General features: G+C 44.2%; 1 pseudogene; it reads left to right on the top strand.

Moving 5' to 3' along the window:
- Positions 1-1,087: 1,087 nt before the first annotated feature.
- LOC147095942 (immunoglobulin kappa light chain-like) lies at positions 1,088-6,238 on the top strand (annotated as a pseudogene).
- Positions 6,239-10,185: the final 3,947 nt, after the last annotated feature.

The following is a 10,185-nucleotide window of genomic DNA, read 5'->3' as shown; positions in this document are numbered from 1 at the left end:
ACTGCTCCTCTGACAGTGTGGCACACCCTCAGTACTGCCCCTCTGACAGTGCCACACACCCTCAGCACTGCCCCTCCGACAGTGCGGCGCTCCCTCAGTACTGCCCCACTGACAGTGCCGCGCTCCCTCAGTATTGCCCCTCCGACAGTGTGGCACTCCCTCAGTACTGCTCCTCTGACAGAGGTGCGCTCCCTCAGTACTGCTCTTCTGACAGTGTGGCACGCCCTCAGGACTGCCCCTCCGAAAGTGCAGCGCTCCCTCAGCACTGCCCCTGCCTCAGTAACGCACTGGGAGTTTCATCCTGGATTATGTGTTCAATTCTTTGGACTGGGACCTGAACAAAACTCTGACCTTGTGCCTCAGAAGCGAAAGTGTTACCTACTGAGTCACGGTTGACACAGAATGAGTAACAGAATCAAATCCTGCAACAAAAAGACAGGCGGCATTCAGATCCTGGGTGATACAGTTAAAGAAAGAAAGACTGTCACCTCTTTTAGCATGTTCCAATACTGGCATGGAGTGTCGGCCTAGATTTTTGTGCTCAAGTCTCTGGAGTGGAACTATGGAACCCAGGACCTTCTGACTCGAAGGCGAGAGTGCTTCCCACTGAGCCACGGCTGATATAATAACAGATGATTGCACCTTTCTTCAATCTGCTCTATTTTTGTTGGTACAAATAAGGGTGTATGAATGAATGGGTTCTGGACCAATAAAAAGCAACACTCGGAATAGGATTATGTCCTCGCGCCCACACGAATGACAGAACCAATCCTATGCGTGCAATTCAGCGCTGCCTGCCTTCAATTCACAGTTTAACCAGCCTGCACTGCACGCCGCCTTTCAGGCCTGTTTAACACGAACTGGAATGCATTGCCCTTTGCAGACAGATCTGTGCGTGGGCGTTTAATGTAGCAACAGGAAACCCACAGCGAGCCTTGATATTGCGCTGTATTTTCCAGCCTGCTATTTTTTAAATGCAATTTCCGCAGGTGTGCCTTTCACATCTCTTGCGAGCCGGGCCCAGCGCAAAGATATCCCAGCACAGTGTTCAATGTGCAGCTCACAGCAAGGGCCTCGGTCGCCGACAATGAGCTTCTTAACACACTGCCCGCTGTTCCATCTCTTTCCAGGTCAGTCTTATGTGCTTCTAATATATGGCGGAATTCCGGCGTTATATCATTGAGCTAGTCAGACAAGTAGAACATTGCGCGCTGTATTCTGTAATATTAGTGTCATGTTGAAGGACTGGATTATCTCAGGCGAATGAAATTCGAACAAATGTCAATATTTTCCATCTATCAGATGCCCCGTCTGCCCTATCAGGTGGAGGTAAAAGATCCCACGGCCACTATTGGAAGGAGAGCTGGGGAGTTCTCACCGGTGTCCTGGAGCCAATATTATATCCCTCAACCAACTTCACAGGTTACCTGGTCATTATCACATTGCAGTTTGTGGGAGCTTGCTGTGCGCAATTTGGCTGCCGCGTTTCCTACATTAGAACAGTGACTACACTTCAAAAAAAGTACTTAATTGGCTGTAAAGATCTTTCTTTCTTTTTTGCTTTCTTTCTTCCTTTCATTTTGACTTTCTTTCTTTCTTGCTTTCTTTCTTTCTCCTGTTACAGGCTTCATTTTAACCCTCAGCGTTTGACAAATTTAAATATTAGGATCCATGATCATTAGTGATCGGATGGTCCTATTCACAGTTTACTGCTGTACCCGCTTCTTTAGAGGAAGCGGTGTTTATTTCTGCCGTGTAACAGACCCTCTTGTGAATATGTTGTTCTCTCAGTTATTGCCTCTCAGGCAGTTTTTGCCCAGAATCCGCCGGTTCAGACTCTCTCCGTTGGAAGTATCTTTAAGGTGGATTGTCACATGGGTGGGTTGACAGCAGAATTTGTACACTGGTATAAGCGGCAGCACCGAGAGCCTCTAGAGCTAGTTTACACCGTGTGGAAGATCATCCCTCCTGCAGGAAGATTTTCCGGACAAGTTAACAACGAATCCAGTATTTACTCTCTGATTGTGAAAGATGTCCAGAGGAATGATTCGGGGGTCTATTACTGCGCACCTAAGAAATCTAGCGCCTTGATATTCGGAAACGGCTCGAAATTGCTCATTGCAGGTAAGAATTACGATTATTTTATTCATTTCATCATAAATAACGACGAATTTACGTAGAATAGTAATGGTATTTTAACCCCCCAAACTCCCAGGGTCTCCTGAAATCTTTCTCTTAGCTCCGCCGCCGGATGAAATTCCCCCGCTGGAAAAGGTCCCATTGATGTGCTTGGTGAAAAGCCCGTCTCCCGATTCACTTCCCATTCGCTGGAATGTTTCCGGACGGGTTACCGAGGTCCGAGCGATTCCGGGACAATAGACCCGGACGGGACGCACACGGTCAGGAGTCACATCAGCGTCTCGGCGGAAACTTGGATCAGCGGCGCTGTCTGTACTTGCGCCGTTCTAATCAACTCCACTGGGGATCTGATCAGTGAAAGTGTCTCATCTCAGAGAGGTAACTAGTGGCAGTGACCCTTTACTAATATCTTCAATCCTGATGGAAGCGTTAATTGTTAGCAATATCACTTTATACATTCAAAGTCTCTCCCTTTCTGCGCGCCCATGTACAATTACGCAATCATTGACCTCTCTCAATGTTGCAGAGTTGAGCTTTCTGAATGATAAACTCCGTCTGTGTAGCTAGGTCATACGTATATGGTGGGAGAGAAGGTATCTGTCTGAGATGTCCATGGGTATAATTGGGAAATATAACTGCCAATTCCAGTTTATCACTTTCTCTCTCCATGCCCTTATGTAGGTATCTGTATTACACAGTATGTACAGCACAAAGATAGGCCATTCGGCCCAACAGATCCCTGCCGGAGTTTATGCTCCACACGAGTCCCCTCCCATCCTTCTTCATAAAAAACATGTTAATATCCATCTATTCGTTTCTCCCTCATGTGTTTATCCAGCTTCTCCTTAAATGCATCTATACTATTCGCTTCAAACAATCCCTGTGGTAGCGAGTTCCACATTCTCACCACTCTCTGGGTAAAGAAGTTTCACCTGAATTCCCTATTGGCTTTAACAGTGACTATCTTATATTGATGGTGCCTAGTTCTGCCCCCCCCCCCGCCCCCCACAAGTGGAAGCATCTTCTCCAAGTCTACCCTGTCAAAGTTTTTGATAGAGTAGATAGAGAGAGAATGTTTCCACTTGTGGAGAAGAGCATAACTAGAGGCCATCAATATAAGATATTCACTAAGAAATCCAATAGGGAATTCAGGAGAAACTTCTTTACCCAAAGAGTGATGAGAATGTGGAGTTCGCTACCATAGCGAGTGGTTGAAGCGAATAGCCTAGTGCATCTAAAGGGGGAGGCTGGACAAGCATATGAGTGAGAAGGGAATAGAGTGCTACACTGATCGATTTAGATGAGGAAAGACAGGAGGAGGCTCCAATGGAGCACAAACACCGGCATGGACTGGTTGGGCCGAAAGGCCTGTTTCTGTGCCGTATATCCTATGTAATCCAATGTAAAACTTTTCATAATCTAAACTCCTCCATCAGGTTACCTCGCAGTCTTCACTTTTGCAGAGAAAAGAGCCCCAGCCTGTTCAATCTTTCCTGATAGGTATAACGTCTCAGTCCTGGCATCATTCCAGTACATCTTTTTGTATCTTCTCCAGTGTCTCTATATCCCCTTTATAATATGGAGCCCAGAAATGTTCACAGTATTCCAAGTCTGGTCCAACCAACGTTCTACAGAAATTGAACATAACTACTCTGTTTTCAATTCTATCCCTCTAGAAATGAACCCCAGTTCTTGGTTTGATTTTTTATGACCTTATGAACCTGCGTCGCTACTTTTAGTGATTTGTGTATCTGTACCTCCAGATCCCGCTGCTCCTCTTATTTTTCCAAGGTGTATGTGACCTCCTTATTCTTCCTACCTGAACGGTTCCTATCGAACGTTTCATCTAAGAGAGGACAAAGCTGTCACTTGGGTTACCATAGACCAGATGTGTTGTGGACAAACGCTTAGAATCCGTAATTTGAACTGAAAGTGGTGAGCATTTCTAAATGGCTGGACTAGTTAAGGACAATCAGCACCGAATTGTGAAAGTGGAGTCGTGTTTAACAAATTTAGTAGAGCTTTTGTAGAACTGACCGATTGGATAGTTAAAGGGATTGCAGTAGATGTAAGGTGTATGGATTTCCAGAAGGCGTTTGATAAGGTGTCGCACAAGAGGGCTGTTGGGAAACACTTTAGATGTTTGGTGTGAAGGCGATGTGGCAGCCTGGATGGAAAGTTAGATGACAGGCAAGAAATAAGGAGATAGGGTAAATGGGTATTCCTCAGAGTGGGCTTTGGGATTAGTTTTGGATTGATGCAGGAATATGGAGGGAGAGCCGGGTAATGGGATTAGTTTAGGATCCATCTACCAAAGAGCCTGCACAAACAAGGAGGGCCTCATAGTCTCCTTCTGTCCCCTACCCTGCGATAGGTTCAAGGTTATATGATTCTGTCTGTCTGTATGTCTGTCTGTCTGTCTGTCTATCTATCTATCTATCTCTCTATCTCTCTCTATCTATCTGTCTATCTATCTGTCTATTTGTCTATCTGTCTATCTATCTATCTATCTATCTATCTATCTATCTATCTATCTATCTATCTATCTGTCTATCTATCTATCTATCTGTCTCTCTATCTATCTGTCTATCTATCTATCTATCTGTCTATCTATCTATCTATCTATCTATCTATCTATCTATCTATCTATCTATCTATCTATCTATCTGTCTCTCTATCTATCTGTCTATCTATCTATCTATCTATCTATCTCTCTATCTGTCTATCTATCTATCTATCTATCTATCTATCTATCTATCTATCTATCTATCTATCTATCTATCTATCTATCTATCCATCTGTCTAACTAGCTATCTATCTACCTATCTAGCTATAGAATCATAGAAAGTTACAGCACGGAAGTAGCCCATTTCGGCCCATGATGTCCGTGCCGGCCAACAAAGAGCTATCCAGACTAATTGCACTTCCCACCTCTTGGTCCGTACCACTGCAGATTAGAGCCTCCCATGTGCACATCCAAGTCCTTTATAAATGTGGTTAGGGTTCCTGCCTCTACCATACTTTCAGCTGTGAGTTCCAGACGCCCACAACCCTCTGGGTGAAGAAATTTCCTCTCAAATCCCCTCTACACTTCCCACCAATTATTTTAAATATGTACCCCTTGCTTTTTGACCACTCTGCTAAGGGAAATAGGACCTTTCTATCCACTCTATCTATGACACTCATAATTTTATACACCTCAATAAGGTCTCCCCTCAGCCTCCTCTGTTCCAAGGAAAACAGACCCAGCCTATCCAGTCTTTCCTCATAGCTAAGATTCTCTACTCCAGGCAACATCCTTGTAAATCTCCTTTGTACTCTCTCTGGTGCATTATCATCTTTCCTGTAATGTGGTGACCAGAACTGCACGCAGTACTCTAGCTGAGGCCTAACTAGTGTTTTATACAGTTGAAGCATAACCTCCCTGCTCTTGTATTCTATGCCACGGCTAATAACGGCAAGCATCCGTATGGCTTTCTATCTATCTATCTATCTATCTATCTATCTATCTATCTATCTATCTATCTATCTATCTATCCAACTAACTATCTATCTATCTTTAGCTTCACTTATCTAATGATTTTCAGCAACATTTTTAATTTGTTCTCGTGCTGTGGGTGACGCTGGTAAGTCTGGCATAGATTGTCCATCCCTAGTGGTCCTGAGAAGGTGGTGGTGGGCCTCCTTGAACCTTCTGCGAGAACCAGAAGGCTGGGCTTACGGGAATTTTTTTAATAAAAGGTTGTTTTTTTCTTTCTTCAGAGCCCCCGCTACAAACCAGCTGCAGATTGCTGCTTTACGGGAGGTCGGCGGCGGCACTTTTCCTTCTGCTGATGGTTATTGTCGCCGCGGGAAGGAGCTGCAGGAACCGGCGGTCAGGTAGTGGTTGTCGGGAGGCGCTGCAACTCCACGGCGCTCCCAATCAATCCATTTATTGTGTCATTGGCTCATTGAATGTTAGTGGGCCGGTTCAGTGTGAAATGTGTGCATTTTTGCTCAACACATGGAGCTCCCTTTCTCTGATTTTTATTCCAACGTTTCAGATTCATACTTGTTTTATGAATCTGTAAAACTTTGCATAGTGAACGTTACTGGATAAAACTGATTTTTTGTAAAACTGCGAAGGCAGATTAATAATATAGATCTGGATATTTTAAGTTAGTAATTATAAGTAATTACAGAATGATGATTCACCAGAATGATACCGGAGCTGAAAAGTTTAAACTACGAGGACAGGTTCCACAGACTGGGCTTAAATCCCCTTGTTTATAGAAGATTAAGGGGTGATCTAATTGAGGTGTTTAAGATGATTGAAGGGTTTGATAGAGTAGACAGAGAGAAATTATTTCCTCTGGTGGGGTGGGGTGGGGGGTGTCCAGAACAAGGGGACATCACCTTAAAATTAGAGCCAGGCCGTTCAGGGGTGAGGTCAGGAAGCACTTCTTCACACAAGGGATATCTGGAACTCAAGAAAATGCTGAGGCTGGGGGTCAATTGCAAATGTGAAAACTGAGATTGATAGATTCTTGTTGCGTAAGGGCATTAAGGGTTAGGCAACCTTGGCGGGTAGATGGAGTTAAGATACAGATCAGCCACGATCTGATTGAATGACGGATCAGGCTCGAGGGGTTGAACGGCCTCCTCCTGTCCCTCTGTCCCTATGATGATGAAGTGGGCCATGATAATGGTGCCTGTTTTCTCTCATAGACTCTTTACGCCCACCTGATGTTTAATGTGGTTCCGACCCTCTGACAGGAAGGGAAACCGGGTGCTCCGGTTTCCTCCCACAGTCCAAAGATGTGCGGGTTAGGTTGATTGGCCACGATAAAAATTGGCCCTTAGTGTTAGGGGGGATTAAATACACGGGGTTACGGGGATAGGGCTTGGGTGGGATGGCTGTCGGTGTAGGGACCGGGTGCTAGGGTTTGGATGATCAGCCATGATCTCGTTGAATGGCGGAGCAGGCTCGAAGGGCCGAATGGCCTACTCCTGCTCCTAGTTTCTATGTTTCTATGTTTCTATGAAAGTGAGCGCCTGCCGGATATGAAATGTTGTGGAAAGTTCCCTCTGCTTTGCTCTCATTGTGGGATCAGTAAGACACGCTGCTCAGTCACAATTCAAGCCACCTTTTCCTCAATTGTGTTCCGCTTCCACGAGCTTTTGGGATCCATTGACAGGAAATTGTCAATCTCATTCAGAAGACTAACCGGCGTAGTAGAGCCCTGAGGTGTGAACCCTTCCGAGAGACTTTGTTACGCCGGGATCAAGTCTCAAAGCACCGCAGAAATCCGACTATTGGAAGCAGTGGCGTGAAGCTAAAGGGTTCAATGGCTATCTTCACTGACGACAGACTGCGGCGATCTCACGCTCTGTTACCGACTTGATGCGCACTTATCAATAATTAACACTCACTCGGATGAGAGACTGACCAATGCAGAATCGGCGTATCGCCTACTGGAGAGTCTTAACGCTGAACAGAACCAACGCAATTTCAAGCGCATTTTGCAACAACGAAATTACGGCCCATAGTGGAAATTCTAAACATATTTAAATTATCTTTTACACATTGTCCGCTATTCTTAAAATGACACATCGCCTGTAGTTTCAGTTCAATCTCGACACGTTTCTCCTCTCTTATTTTTAGATTCATTTCGCAAATTTGTATGTGAGCACAATATAATTCAAATAATTTTTACTGTGCATCAGTTTTCAATTTAAAAATACAATAAAACAGGTTTTCAAACCCCAGCATTGTGTTTGTGATTCCAGCCCTTTGATCGTTCAGTCCAGGTGCGCCCAGTGTATCTCTAACGCCGATTTACAATGCACATTTATAGAGCAAATGTGTGCGGTTCAAAAGTGGGGCTCAGGACCGACTGGGCAGCTCAGGCACAGCCTCTGGATTTAGGTTGCATTGATATTAAAGCCGTAGTGTATTGGACCCCATTTGTTCACAGGTTCTGTCCTGGGAGTGAACTCTGTCATATTTACCCTTGAAAGTAGATTATTTTAAATCCATCTGCTCTTTTTTAATAATGCTGTTAAGTGATGTCGTCAGCAAAATTATGGTGGATTTTCCCCACTATTAGTGTTTATTACTTCTTAGAAAATACGTTTTCAAATGGGGTAGAGGATCTGGGGTGCAGATACACAAAGCACTAAAAGTAGCGACGCAGGTTACCAAGGCCATTAAAACAAGCAAAAACAAGCACTGGTGTCAATTTCTAGAGGGATGGAATTGAAAAGCAGAGAAGTTGTGTTAAACTTTTATCGAACGTTGGTTAGACCTCACTTGGAGTACTGTGCACAGTTCAGGATAGAGAGGCACTGGAGAAGGTACAAAGAAGATTTATAAGGATGGTACAGAACTGAGAGGTTATATCCATCAGGAAAGATTGAACAGGCTGGGGCTCTTTTCTGTTGAAAAGAGAAGGATGAGGGGTGACCTGATAGAGGCCTTTAATATTATAAAAGGGTTTGATAGGAAGAGAAGTTGTTTTGACTTGTGAAGTGACCAGAAGTAGGGGCCATAAGTATAAGATAGTCACCAATAAATACAATAAGGAATTCAGCAGAAACTTATTTACCCAGAGAGTGGTGAGAATGTGGAACTCGCTACCACAGGGAGTGGTTGAGGCGAATAGTATAGATGCATTCAAGGGGAAGCTGTGCGGGAGAAAGGAATAGAAGGATATGCTGATGGAGTGAGATGAAGCCGGGTGGGAGGAGGCTCGTGTGGAGCATAAACACCATCATAGACCAGTTGTTCCGAATGGCCTGTTTCTGTGCTGTGAACACTTTGTAACTTTGTAAAGCAGAACCCTTCGGCTGTGACTGAAAGCGGTTTGCTGGCGATGTTAATAATTTGCAGCGGTAACACAATTCGCTCTTCACATTAGGAAATCGGTCAAATATAAGAGTAAAATTCAAACGGTTTTTCGCTGAGATGCTGTGATATAGTTCAGGTACACCTTCGATTTCATATACATTTAAAAGCTGGGTATGAGGCCGTTAGTGTGGTGATTAATGAAGAATTGAGCTGGTTATTAGGCTCTGATCTCATCGACAAGCTCTTGTAATTCATGTTGCGAGGGGATAGAAACTTACCGAAATTAACAATATTCTGTTACCAAAATATTCTGCACAGATATTGCAAACAGTATTTGGAGACACTTGTTACAAGGTCACTGCGGGTGAAAAGGCCTTTCTGCCAAACGTAGCTCAGGAATCCAGAAAGATTCTGACCTTCTCGCCCATCAGGGCAGCCAAACTGTTTCCTAAATGCCTCCAAGGGCTTTCATTCACACCACCCTACCCAGAGGACCATTCCCTGTGCTGATCACGCTTTGTCTGGTGAGCCTCCAGAAATCAGTTTTCAACTTGCCTTTTATTAGTCCGAACTAATTATCCTACTAGCGACAGGAACAGAGGAACAGGAGGAGGCCATTCGGCCTCTGGAGCCTGTTCCACCATTCAATTAGATCACGGATCATCTGTATCATAACTCCATTTACCGGCCTTGGTTCCGTAACCCTTAATACCCTTACTCAACAAAAATCTATCAATCTGAGTTTTAATATTTTCAACTGACCCCAGGCTCAACAACATTTTGGATGAGAGCGTTCCAGATTTCCACTATGCTTTGTGTGAAGAAGTGCTTCTTGACATCACCCCTGAACGGCCTGGTTCTAATTTTAAGATTTGCCCCGTTGTTCTGGACTCTCCCCACCAGAGGAAATAGTTTATCTCTATCTACCCTATCGACCCCTTTAATCATCTTAAACTTCTCAATTAGATCGTCCCTTCATCTTCTAAACTCAAAATAATACAAGCCCAGCCTATGCAACCTGTCCTTAGAATGTAACCATCTTTGCCCCGGTGTCGTCCTGGTGAACTTAGATCTACTTTATAGAACCCTATACAGTATAAATAAACATTAACAAGAACACGGTTGTTAGGAATTTATTCAAATCCCCATATGATTTATTGGACAGTTTCTGGGAGATGGATTTGAATGGGTCTTTGCCAGGAACAGTATTTGCTGCT

Source organism: Somniosus microcephalus, unplaced genomic scaffold (assembly GCF_052327205.1).
Source record: "Somniosus microcephalus isolate GS21.2 unplaced genomic scaffold, FLI_Smic_1.0 unresolved_chr1, whole genome shotgun sequence".
Classification (NCBI taxonomy): Eukaryota; Metazoa; Chordata; class Chondrichthyes; order Squaliformes; family Somniosidae; genus Somniosus; species Somniosus microcephalus.
Note: the sequence above shows the minus strand (reverse complement) of the source record. Positions and strands in the feature narration are given on the sequence as shown.